The sequence below is a fragment of the Dendropsophus ebraccatus genome, chromosome 15, assembly GCF_027789765.1.
Source record: "Dendropsophus ebraccatus isolate aDenEbr1 chromosome 15, aDenEbr1.pat, whole genome shotgun sequence".
Lineage (NCBI taxonomy): Eukaryota > Metazoa > Chordata > Amphibia > Anura > Hylidae > Dendropsophus > Dendropsophus ebraccatus.
In genome coordinates this window covers 10,414,806-10,426,950 of record NC_091468.1, presented here as the reverse complement: position 1 = coordinate 10,426,950, position 12,145 = coordinate 10,414,806, and the positions used below count along the sequence as shown (strand labels likewise).

At 40.5% G+C, this 12,145-nt stretch overlaps 1 protein-coding gene across 3 annotated transcripts in view; it reads right to left on the bottom strand.

Moving 5' to 3' along the window:
• Positions 1–12,145, bottom strand: part of ESRRG (estrogen related receptor gamma) — a 608,539-nt gene that overhangs the window by 510,875 nt on the left and 85,519 nt on the right. For all 3 annotated transcript variants that reach the window (XM_069954516.1, XM_069954522.1, XM_069954526.1), the window contains exon 2: positions 3,424–3,457. The gene's annotated coding sequence lies outside the window, so the exon portion shown is untranslated. The remainder of the gene's footprint in view (positions 1–3,423; positions 3,458–12,145) is intronic.

Genomic DNA, 12,145 nt, shown 5'->3' with positions numbered 1-12,145 from the left:
AGGACCACTTGGAAAATTCGTAGCATGGATGAGCTGGTTCTGTTTACTTTTGATTGAAAAAAAGCTGGAGATAATGGTAACAATGCCCATAAAACGGTGTGGTTGGGGTGTTGCTCTGCTGTCTGGAGCACGGGCTGGATGTCATGGAATCATAATTGAAACTCTTTTATATTGGGGAAGGATGGTGGAGGAGAGGGGTGCAAGTAGGTTAAATAAGTTTTGAGTGAGTTGTTGTTTTTGGCGCCGGTTTGGCAGGTTCTCTGATAAATTAAGTTAAAATCAATGGAGAAAAGTAGAGCTCTCTTCTTGATTATGAATAGGTGTGTTAAGTTCTCTCAATGAATGAAACAGATCGGGTAAACAGTATTATGTCATTACTGTAAGAGATTATATTGTTATTGGTATCCTGATGTCTAATGTTGGTATTTTATATGTTTTTCTCGTAAATTTTGTATGGAAAAAATAATAAAATGATTAGAATTCCGCGATTCAGCCTTTTACCTAGGCTGAATCCCGGAATTCCAGGCAGACCCCGGACATGCCTTCCTGGACCAGTTCGAGAATGTTCGAATTTGATCGAACCTACGATTTTCCGATGTTCCATCATCTCTATTACCATCATGCCTGCTCAGCCAAAGCCAAAGCTTGATGGGAATCTTAGTTGTGCAAGGGCTGAAGGTTCCCAGTCCCTGATGTACAACAACAGAACGGTCCTGCACACAGTGCCAAACATCAGCCACACTTGCCCAATTTTGCTAAATACTTGCATTTTCGGTCATTAACTAAATGGTTCCAACCCACTTGGGCCAACTTTTCACCTTTTTTAAGTATGGGCAACAAACACTAAGATGATGGACTTCAAGAAAGAAACCAATATTTTAATCCCCGATACCATTAAAGGGGTTGTTGGTGCTTTAAAAAAAAAATGAATATAATGCTGAGGAGGTGGAATAAATAGAAAAACAAAAATGATACTCATGTATCCATATTGTAGCTCCTATTTTTTTTTTTTTTTTTATTCCACTACTCAGCTGCGTAAGTATCAATAGTACATGGGATTTTAGGAAACTTTGTAATAGATTTTATTAAGCAAAAGAGTTTTCTTCTGTACTTAAAATGCTGTTTTACTACCTCCTCTCTCACAGGATTTTTTTGTCCATTATGGTCTATAGAGGGCGAGGGGGCCGAGGGGGGTGAGTGATCATGGAGAGGAGAAAAGGCAGTCCTGCAAGACACAACATCCTGTGATTTTATCTCACTAAGCTCCCAGATAAGCACTGACCTTTCTGACCTGTGAATCCAGTGTTTAATCTGCCCTGACAGTCTCCAAATTTCAGTGCTGTTTGTCTGCTCTTCCTGCTCACACATCCCCCTTGGCCCCTCCCCCCTCCATAGGTTATAATTGACACGGCACAACCCATCTTTACTTTGCTCCTCTAATGTAGACGACTTTTTCTGATAAAGAGCAGATAAGAAGTGAGGGGGGGAGGTAGGAAAACCTCTTGAGTACAGAAAGAGGCTTTTTTTTACCTAATAAAACAACCTATTACGGAGTTTCTTAAAATCACTTGTACTATTGATTTCGACAGTTACACTTTAAGATAGCCCTCACCTGGGATTCGCTAAGAAACAACTTGCCCCTTGTTCTCATTGCCAAGTGGTAAAAGTGAGGTCTCTGTAGGAAGTTGCTACCAACCACACACAATCTTATCTGCCATATATAATACAGAGGTCACATGTAGGATATCCCCAGATAAAACATGAAGATACAGACAAAAAAATTTCACAGGCCTTAAAATCTCAGGTGGTTATATAGTAGAATCGGTCTACGGCGGGTTTTATTGGTGTGAAACTGTGCGTCGATGTTTATGTTATTTCATAAAAAATAACATAAAAGTCAAAATACACTTTGATATCATCATAAAAGTCAATCTGCAAACGGCAGACAATCCCAAGCAGAAGTCACTGAGCTGTGATCGGTAGAATGTCACCGAGTACAATGACAGGAGGAAGCAGCCAGTGTCACATACAGGTGAGGAGCCCAGATTTTACTGGTGTAATAATGGTATGGGGTATTACCACTGGTCCAGATCTGCCTCTGTATAATTATTCATGGATCCAGTTGTGATAGCAAATCCTGATTGTAGTCAGATCGATGTCAATGTGGGCAGTATTGTGGAGGTCATTGCTAGTGTAGTATTAAAGGGGTACTCCAGCAAAAATCTTTTTCTTTCAAATCAACTGGTTTCTGAAAGTTATATAGTTTTGTTATTTACTTCTATTTAAAAATATGCAGTCTTCCAGTACTTGTCAGCTGCTGTATGTCCTGCAGGAAGTAGGGTATTGTCTCCAGTCTGACACCGTGCTCTATGCTGCCACCTCTGTCCATGTCAGGAACTGTCCAGAGCAGTAGAGGTTTTCTATGGGGTTTTGCTGCTGCTCTGGACAGTTCCTGACAGGGACAGAGGTGGCAGCAGAGAGCACTGTGTCAGACCAGAAAGAATCCACCACTTCTTGCAGAACAAACAGCAGCTGATAAGTATGGGAAGACAAGATTTTTCAATAGAAGTAAATTACACATCTGTATAACCTTCTGAAACCAGTTTATTTGAAAGAAAAAGATTTTTCGCCGGAGTACCCCTTTAAAATTATATCTTTTATGTAAGACCAACTGTTTGACCCCTAATGAGTATTCTGCAATTCACATCCCAAACTTCTAACACTGTTAGATGCTGTTAGAATAAGGAGACACATGGTACCTTTCATATAAATGTGGTTCCAAAACGTAAAAAAAAAATAATAATGCTTTTAGTCTTTGGTGCAAAGTGTAAGGATACGTTCACACCTACCAGATCAGCTGCGGATCCAGTACTGTGAATTTGAATGGGTCCCATACACGCAGCGGATTTGCTGCATTATTGGACCTGGCCCCTTTAACCCCTGAGCCGCCTGCCTGCCCGCAGCCTGCAGCCCCGGCCCCCCGTCCGCCTGCATCGCCTGCCACCCTGAGCATACATCACCAGCTCGGTGCCGCGGCTTGATTCAGGCTCCCAGCTCCCCTCGCTCTGCTGACTTTTTTTGTTCTGGAAGTACAGACAGACATATGAAAGGTACCAAGTGTTTCCTTGTCCTAAAACCTATCTAACAGTGTCAGCAGTTGGGGGAAAAAAACACAGATGACCAATTCAGTTTAAGGGGGTTATCTCAAGGTCAAAAGTTACCCAGAGGATAGGGGGTAACTAGCTGATTGGAGGGAGCGGCCCAACTGCTGATCCTGAGAATGGAGATAAATGACGATATTACGATGAGGAAAAAAGCTCCTCCCAGGATAGAGGACTATAGGAAATCTATAAAGTCTATGGTAAATTCCAGCACCAAAATCCTCACCCCAATAATCATATGATGGAAAAGAATCTCTCTTACCTTTGGTTGCTGTAGATATCTCACCATGTGACACCTGCAAAAAAGAAAATAATAATAATAATAGATGTTAATAATTTGCACCATTTAATGAATATTGTTATTTGTAGAGTCCTAGAGCCTGAACCAGTCCCAGATACCGGTCACAGTGTTCACAGACTAGAACATGCCACGGTGTCCCTAGTCCCTGTCCCTGTCCCAAGTACCGGCCATAGTATACCTAGAATAGCACCAGACATTAGGGATGGTCCGAACCGAGTTCGGTTCGGGTTCGTACAAACCCGAACTCTCGGCAATGATTCCCGCTGTCTGCCCTCTCCGTGGAGAGGGTGGATACAGCGGGAGGACCGCCTGAAAAACTGGGATACAGCCATAGCCATAGGCTGTATCCCAGTTTTCCAGGCGTTCCTCCCGCTGTATCTACCCGCTGCACGGAGCGGGCAGACAGCGGGAATCTGATGCCGAGCGTTCAGGTTTGTACGAACCAGAACCTCGGCAGTTTCGGACCATCCCTACCAGACATAGTATAAATAGAATAGTACCAGCCACAGTGTCCCTACAATAGTACCAGCCCTATTATACCTAGAATATTACCACATCAACACTGTATTTCCGCTCCATTTCCCTACCTCATAAGACGAAATCATAACTGAGATTATAAATTTTTTTCAGAATCTATTAATCATCTTTTTTTCTTTTTTTTTTGCAAATTGAAATCCTCTCGGCAACATGTCAATGCCCAAGTCTCCAACCCTCTAATAACCCCTGCGCTGCTGACCGCCCCAGTCCTATCTCCTGACATAATCGTGCCCCCCCCCCCCCAAGTCATTTGTGTGTGCTGCCAGCCAGAACTCCCACTTCCCTAAAGTTCCATTTTCCCTCAGCCCCTTAGCGTCCTGCATCTGTGTCCGACCGTTTTCATTGAATATTTAGAATATATCAATGTCATTAAATTTAAATTTAAACTAGGCTATAATACTTTTTTGGCTCAATACACTGGCCTAGTGAAGCTAAAAATTAAATTTGCAAGGCCGATGACTGTCCCCCCGTGTAAGCGAGATGTGTCGTTTTATTGCCGCATACTGTATCATGGCATTAGACATAAAAAGAGAAGTTTACTATAACAGAGATATTTTCTGCTATTAATTGTGTTAAGCAGGGACAGGGACGTCGTAATGATACCCACTCCCCATCCGGGCTGAGATCTATATGTCAGTTTGATTCAGGCTTCACCTTTTATTAATACGCTTCAAACGCGACCCATGGGTAGATGTTTTATTCCTCCAATGGCCTTTTCTGAATTTGACAGTTTTTAGTGCTGTCGGGAAGAATTAATCATAATTGCAATCTATCAGGAGCAATAACAAGATTATAATATACATAATCTATCCCCGAAATTCAGTCAGCGACGGGAATTTTTGTAAAGTTAGTGGACTGCGACTGGACGGCTCTTACTTACCGAATGTACATCGCGCTGATGAAAAATTAGGCAAAAATTGTACTAATCTATGCCTGCCGTCATTAAATCTTCATGCAAATGTGACCTTACAAATGGAGGACTGCTTAAGATGTGAGAGCGAAATGAGATCGGAATCCGATGGAATTAACCGTCTACTGAACTGCTTTAAAAATGAGTAAGGCTCTGTTCACACTATTGAGGCAGAAATTATGACAGTGTACTGAGTCCAACAAATAATGGGAAACAATTGTGCCTAACTGACCCCATTGACTTATATTAGGGTGTATTGTTTTTTGGGGGAGAATAATGTAACCTGCTGCACCTTTTCTACCCATCAAATCTGAGTAGTAGTGTGAACAGAGCCTAAGGTTTTCCATGCATTTTGTTCTTCTGTCAGTATGACGTGGATGGGGCTCTCCCAAGACTCCTCCAACGGACGATGTCAGTCAAGATAGAGGTGTTCTCGGAGAGAAAAGGCACCGCCAAAGTCTGACTGTGGCAAACCTCTCCCCGTAAAAAACACAGGAACATTTGGCCGTGTTACTGGGCTGTACTACAGAGCTTGACTCTTGCTTGATACAAAAGATGATCTTCTAGATGAGAAACTCTTCATTGAGCCTACTACTGCCCAATACAAAAAGCATTTATCTCTTTGATCGGCACCCGCTTACTGAGCCTATTAGTCTATCGATCGATCTTCGTTCATTTGTCAGCTTCACCCACCCTATCACACACCCTATTTGTCAGAAACCTGCAATCACCTGTTAAACGAACATTTGCTCGTTCGTTGACTGATCATTGGCTCTAATAGTCAAGGTGATTATTGGCGCAATAGAGCAATAGAGCAATGGTTTTAGGGTCAGCAAGTCCAGTATTTCGGTATTGCATTTTTATTACCCCTATTAGTTTTTTTTAGTTTGTCTGCTTCTACAAACAAGAATGGTGGCATCCAATGATAGATCTTGTGTTAGCATTATTACACAAACAACACCTTTAACCTTGACTTTGCCAAGAAATGTTCCAGGCAGCCATGATATTTAGCCTAATAAGTAATACAAAGATGGCTCTAGTCGGACAGAGTAATATTCTTAGCTGGTTGGATTTCCACTGTTGCTCACTAGATGGGGGGGGTCCTAAGCATCAGTCTGCATAAGAAGGAATAGATATGGCTGTCAGGGTAGGGAATGGTGTCATTATGATAAGGTAGAGAAAGGGTACGACTATGATAGGATAGGGAATGATGGGACTATGATAGGATAGGGAATGATGGGACTATGATAGGATAGGGAATGATAGGACTATGACAGACAGGCTGTAGTCGGCCAGAGTAATATTCTTAGGATTTCCACTGTTGCCCACTAGATGGGGGGTCCTAAGCATCAGTCTGCATATTTGTATGATATTCAGCAGAGATAAGTATCAACCAAACAAGCACGTTCTCTACGTTCTTTTTAACAGTGAAGTCGGTCAAATATTTCTGTAAAGTTGGAATACCAACTTATGTGGACTCTCCCGATGAAAAGAGGGATCATCATATCAAATTTCAATCCACACGCAAAGGAGATAAAGCACCCCTAGACATGTCTGGCAATGGCTTACTCCACTCTTCTCATTAAGAACCCAAAGTAGATGTCCATGGTCAACCAACTTCAAAACCAGTCTGGTAATTTTACGTGTAGGATTCAAAGTTTTATGGATTTCTTCTCACTCGTTATTGACAGTAGGAATAAAAAAGTACGGATTCAACCAGAACCCACCAAGGCTGGGCCCACAAAGCATCCACTGTACATTGTTAAGTTTATAACAACATATAATGAAACGTAAAAATTTGAGAACCAACATTGGTAAGGTAACCATTAACATAAAGCAACGACCGTCACCTCTCCACGACTTGTGGGGGGCATCGCATGCACTTTCCTGATGAAGTGACCCAACAAGTCACCAAGCGTATTCTGTGTCACTATATTTTATTTAAATCCAATAAATAACCACTTTGGATGAATGGTTTGCAATGACTTTGTTCTTCATTTCTGGAAGTGGTGACATTCCATGGGAAGTGAAGCGAGCTCCACCATTGGTGCATACTGATGAAGTGAAGACAAGTTCTTTTACTGTCCTCTTTGTATAATAAACACGAGAACATTTGTTTTATGATTTATTTTCATATTTTATTAAGATATGAAAACTCCATGGCCACATCTATCATACAAAGTAATGCAATGGCGTAATATGATGTAAGGTACAATACACGTATAATAGAATAGAGTACAGTTACTCAAAACAGACGTCTGTCCAATCCCATCTATTATTATCCCTCAATTTTAATCCCTGAGACCTTCTTTCTTCTGGACGAGAATGATGTCCCCTTGGTATTTTTATAGTCTTTGTATAGCTAGTATGACTATTATAGGCTAGGGAATGGGTAGGACTATTATAGGTTTAAATAAGGATAGGACTATGATAGGCTAAGGAATAGATATGGCTGTCAGGGTAGGGAATGGGTAGGACTAGGATAGGCTAAGGAATGGGTAGGACTAGGATAGGCTAAGGAAGGGGTAGGGCTAGGATAGGCTAAGGAATGGGTAGGACTAGGATAGGCTAAGGAATGGGTAGGACTAGGATAGTTTAAGGAATGGGTAGGACTAGGATAGGCTAAGGAATGGGTAGGACTAGGATAGGTTAAGGAATGGGTAGGACTAGGATAGGCTAAGGAATGGATAGGACTATGAGAGTAGGTAATGGGTATGACTATGATAGGCTAGGGAAAGGGCACGGCTATTATAGAATAGGGATTGGTATGACTATGAAAGAGTAGGGAATGGTGTCATTATGATAAGGTAGAGAAAGGGTACGACTATGATAGGATAGGGAATGATGGGACTATGATAGGATAGGGAATGATGGGACTATGATAGGATAGGGAATGGTGGGACTATTATAGGATAAGGAATGATGGGACTTTGATAGGATAGGGAATGATGGGACTATGATAGGATAGGGAATGATGGGACTATGAAAGGATAGGGAATGGTGGGACTATAATAGGATAGGGAATGATGGGACTATGATAGGAAATGATGGGACTATGACAGGATAGAAAATGATGGGTCTATGGTAGAATAGGGAATGATGGGACTAAAATAGGATAGGGATTGATGGGACTGTTATAGGATAGGGAATGATGGGACTATGATAGGATGGGGAATGGTGGGACTATAATAGGATAGGGATAGGGAATGATGGGACTATGATAGGATGGGGAATGGTGGGACTATAATAGGATAGGGATAGGGAATGATGGGACTATCATAGGATAGGAAATTATGGGACTATCATAGGATAGGAAATTATGGGACTATGATATTATGATATGGTAGGGAAAGGGCATGACTATGATAGAATAGGGGATTATGGGACTATAATGGGCAAAGGAATGGGTATGATCATGATAGGTTAGAATGGGATATGGAAATGGTAAGGTATAGTACACCATAGGATGGGCTAGGTTATGGGAAGGGATGATGACACGGTATATGGTATGATAGACATTGGATCATAGAGAACGTGAGATAGGATACGATATATAGATAGGTATAGATATGTAGGATAGGACATGGAATTGGTAGAGTATGGTGTAAGTTATAGTAAGGCAGTATAGGCGATGTATAGAGACAGGGTTAGATAGGATATGGAGTGATAACCATAGTATACGATGGATTAGGTGCAGTAGGAAGAGTGTTAGATAGAACTAGCCTTCCTCTGGATCAACAGAGTAGGGTATAGGTTGAACTTGATGGACTCCCTTTTCAATCTGTAGGGTGACGATATACTGCGGGAATCTAAGGAATCAGACAGCGATGTGTTATAACAATAAAGACCGCAAACTGCATAACCTGATAAACCTTGGATCGATAAGACAGATCTTCCCCCGTCTTATGAGATGAGTAATGGCCACAATACAGCGCTATCATATCATGGGGTTGGGGGTCCTTGTATGTAGGAAATATTACCTTCCATGTCACATTACGGAAAAATACTACAAAACAAACAGCGGCCGGGCGCCTCTTCCCGCTGACAGGGAAGTTTGATTGCTTAATTTGCTGCAAATCAGTGTCCATTAGCCTAAAGCATCGGGTGATTTTTAGCAAATAATCAGTTTGTCAGCCGCAGAGCGGGATAAAAGGCGCTGTTTACAATGGCTCCTGCGCCGCCGCCGCCACCGCGCTATCCATTAGCATTTCCAATGATGTGGTGAATGGCGGCCTGTGATTGCCGGGCTCTTCTGCTGATTCTCCTTTGTTTCGCTGGAGTGTTCTCACAATACATTTTTAATTGGCAAAAGCAATAGGAACTTTGTCTAATTCGCTTCGGTAGAAAAGAATGAAAGGCGAGAGAAGGGAAATTTATGTGGAGAGTATATTGTATCTGCCAAGGCGACAGACAGAGGAGAAGAAGGGAAAGGATTGTTAAATCATCCAATAGTCTCCTGGGTTAAATGCCATATGTCAATCCTTATCAAAATGCACAATCGTTAATAGACAAAGTTATGGATTCTGAAGCAGATGAAAAGTTCAATAAGGATTTCACTTATTGGAGGAGACGGCGATATATCATGTCATAGCCGGAACAGCCCGGATATAATAATAGTGCTCAGTCATAGATGGATAGGAGATAGATAGATAGATAGGAGATAGATAGGAGATAGATAGATAGATAGATAGATAGATAGATAGGAGATAGATAGATAGATAGGAGATAGATAGATAGATAGGAGATAGATAGATAGATAGATAGATAGATAGATAGATAGATAGATAGATGATAGATGATAGATAGATAATAGATAGATAGATAGATAGATAGATAGATAGATAGATAGATAGATAGATAATAAATAGATAGATAGATGGATAGATAGATAGATAGATAGATGATAGATAGATAGATAGATAGATAGATAATAAATAGATAGATAGATGGATAGATAGATAGATAGATACATAGATAGATGATAGATAGATAGATAGATAATAGATAATAGATAGATAGATAGATAGATAGATAGATAGATAGATAGGAGATAGATAGATAGATAGATAGATGATAGATAGATAGATAGATAGATAGATAATAAATAGATAGATAGATGGATAGATAGATAGATACATAGATAGATGATAGATAGATAGATAATAGATAATAGATAGATAGATAGATAGATAGATAGATAGATAGATAGATAGATAGATAGATAGAGAGATAGGAGATAGATAGGGGATAGATAGATAGGAGATAGATAAATAGACAGATAGATAGATAGATAGATAGATAGATAATAGATGAATAGGAGATAGATAGATGATAGATAGATACATAGATAAATAATAGATAAATAGGAGATAAATAGATAGATAGATAGATAGATAGATAGGAGATAGATAGATAGATAGATAGATAGATAGATAGATAAATAGATAGATAGATAGATAGATAGATAGATAGGAGATAGATAGATAGGAGATAGATAGATAGATAGATAGATAGATAGATAGATAGATAGGAGATGGATAGATAGGAGATAGATAGGAGATAGATAGATAATAAATAAATAGATAGATAGATAGATAGATAGATAGATAGAAGGAATTGTGTCACCCCTGTAAGGTACCACCCTAGCCACTGGACCTGCACTGCCCAGGACTACATACAGCCCTTGTCTTAGGGGGCGGAGCAGGACACAGGGATTCCATCTTCTAATCCTTGAACCCTGTATCCTGCTCGGCCCCTGATTACCCCGCACAAGGCCTGAAAGATTGGTAAAACCCTAACATTTTATATTCAAAGGATTTCTGTGATAACATATATACAGAAAAAAATTCTTAAGTAAAGTAGATAGATGATTTTTTTTTTTCACACAATGAATGTTAATTCTGTAACTTTTTTTTTCTGCTTCCCTTCCACAAAACCAATGATTGCTATACAACAGGCATGAGGAACCTAAAACCCTCCAATTTTTGCAGAACTACCATCCCCATCATGCTTGGAGCTTTGGCTGTCTAGACATGATGGGTATCGTAGTTTTGCAACAGCTGGAGGATCGCCGGTTCCCCATCCCTGCTGTACAGGAACAGAATCCAGACAAAAAGCAGAATAAAAAAAAATTACCCATCCATTCTTAACATTTCAATCCCAAATTTGGGGACCTTCATACCCCCCGACAATTACCCATATCGGCAAGAAACACCCCCTTCCGTTTAAATTTGCATAAACCCCGCCCTTTATTATTATTATGTATTATTTTCCTCTGTTTTTAAGAAATGACGGCACATCTGCTTAGCTCCGGTCTCCTATGAGCCGGCACATTCACCATGCACTTATTATTCGCTGGCCTGATTTCTCTTCCATCCCCTAAAACCATGATAAACATCCATCTTAAAAATAAAATTCTCCTTCCCTTCCAGCCCCAACTTGCTTTTAATACTTGAGCAGTCAGCATCGTCCAAGACGAAAAACGAGGAAACTCTGAGAATGTGATGCCCAGCCATGTGAGGAGGAAGGAGTCAATGGCGGCGATCTCTTGAAGGCCGCATAAACCATATCAGCCCCGCTATAAACCCTGATGGATTCCACATGGCACATATAAACATTTAATTGGGAAATAATGAAACTGAAAGAGTTGCATACAAATCTATGGTTGATTAAATATGACATGGTCCATGATTACTGCCCGGCCAGGAAAAAAAAAAAAAATCCCGGTTATTTTTAGATGTTTCCATCAGTTTGTGTCTTATGAGCAACGCAGTAAGAATAAATAATTTTCATGGACACTTCACAAATAATAATCGATTAAGTTTAATTAATTGCTGTTTTCATCTCGGACATAATAGCTGTCAGGACGCGTTTATAGCCGGCGCCATCAACAACCGGATGCGTGTGGTTTGGAGAAAAATATAACAGATGTATGGCAGGGGGGTGAGTGTCCCTACGATAAGGCCTTGCTGTAGAGGAAACTGAGGTGTCTGCACTGATTGTTGGGTTTATTTCCATAAAAAAAAACATAAGTGTAGGATTAAAGGGGTTATCCAGGATTAGATGATTTTTTTTTCTAGAAACAGCGCCACTCTTGTCCTCAGTTTGGGTGTGGTATTGCAGTTCCATTAAAGCGAAAAGGAGTTGAATTGTAATGCCAAACACAATCTGAGGACAGGGGTGGCGCTGTTTCTTGCTAAAAAGTAGCTGTGTTTTTTCTAATCCTGGATAACCCCT